Source organism: Gossypium hirsutum, chromosome A08 (assembly GCF_007990345.1).
Source record: "Gossypium hirsutum isolate 1008001.06 chromosome A08, Gossypium_hirsutum_v2.1, whole genome shotgun sequence".
NCBI lineage: Eukaryota > Viridiplantae > Streptophyta > Magnoliopsida > Malvales > Malvaceae > Gossypium > Gossypium hirsutum.
Genome location: NC_053431.1, coordinates 116164886 through 116166702, shown reverse-complemented (window position 1 = coordinate 116166702; position 1817 = coordinate 116164886).

Sequence of the window (1817 nt, the reverse complement as noted above, 5' to 3'; positions counted from 1 at the left end):
TCACATCAAATAGGACTACAAGAGCCCATCCATCCATCATACCATGTCGTGGTCGTATGCAACTTAGAAATTATGCAACTAAGCTGCCAGATAGACATTGCAGATGTATCACCAGAAACACTTCCTCCAATGCATATTGTAAGGGCCCAATTTCATCCGGCCCAAACAGAAACCAAACGAAAAAAACCAAAATAATATAGTCCATTAACAACAGCCCATTTACAAAAATATAAGGCCCCAAATTTACAAGCCCAAATGTCCCAAATGAAAAAACCCTAAAAGCTCACAACAAAAACAAACAAAAACCCTAGTTGCCCTCTACGCCACGCCTCACGTCAGCGTGCTCACCGCCCGAGGCCTAACGCGCCTCTACCACCCTTGCACCAGAACAACAAAGGCAGGAGTCTCTCCCCACTGTTGATTGTGCATTGCCGCCTGCAAAGAGAAAGAAAAAAGGACAGTAGAAATAGAAAATAAAATGAATATGTTGTAACCCGCTCAGCTATAAAAGCCAAAACAACTATGTATTGTTTACACAATAAGCAATTAAAGAAAATAGAATACAAAGAAATTTTTAAAGGTGATTCTTTATTTAAATATATTATTATTTCAATTTTTTTTATAAAAACCTAAAAATAAAAAAAGGAGAAAGGTTAAAAATTTTACCGTGTCGCTTTATGTTCCACCACCACGAGTGGACAAGGGTGTCGTCTCCAATGAAAGACGGTTCTTCTGGAGTAGGACCTTCGAATCGCCTTTGGTTCGTCGAAGACCGCATCAGAAAGGAGGGTCCTGGGCATCCATCGAAACACAAAGAAACTGAAAGGTTCCTTTTTTCTTTTGGATTTTTGGTGGGTTTTCGGGGGGTTTTGGCTTCAGATTTTGGTTAAGGGAAGTAAAATGGTCAAAATAGACCATTTTTGTGAGTTTTGGCCACCGGGGATGGCGGTCACCGTCGCCGACGACCGATGACCGCGGTGGAGCAACAGTGGCTCCCTTGGCCAAATGTGGGAGCTTTTGAGAGAAAAAAAAAGGCTCAAAAGTTTTTTTCAGAAACCGAAACAAATGATTTTTTCTTAATATTTTTACCTATATAGCCCTATAAAACGACGTCGTTTTGGGCTTGATTTTCAAACTCCAAAATGACATCGTTTTGACACTACCCGAACCGAAAGATGGCAGGATTCGCGTGTTTCGGGACAAGAGGTTAATTGCAGCCCTAGTCCTTTCGCTTTTTATTTATTTTTCAATCCAGTCCTACTTTTTTTCTTATTTAAAATTTATACCATGTAATTTTGGTTTTGTTTCGTTTTGGTCCCTCATGGAATGGTGCGTTTGTGGGTCTAGGAATAATTTCCCAGTTGGTCCCTCCCCTTTCCGCGCAACATATTTTGGTCATTTATTCTATTTTATTAGTTTATTTTTTATTTACAATTTATGCCCCCTAATTTCATTTAAATTTCAATTTAGTCCTTTATTTATTTAACTTCAACCTTTTACAAACTTCTTATTTATTTATTTACTTATTACTTCTTTATTTTTTATATATTAAAAAATTAAATTGTTTACATTTTTTTATTTGCACATTTGTTGTTCCTATTATTATTATTATTGTTTATCTTTCTTCGATTATTTATATTAGTATTAGAATAATAATTATAATATGATCATCGCCATCGTTATTACAAATTGGTGTATTATCACTATCGTAGTTACATCATTGTCATTTGTTAGCATGACATTTTATATTTTTCATACACCATCGTTTCATTTTTACACACTCCCCTTTTATTTTATTTTGCTATAACCATTCCATT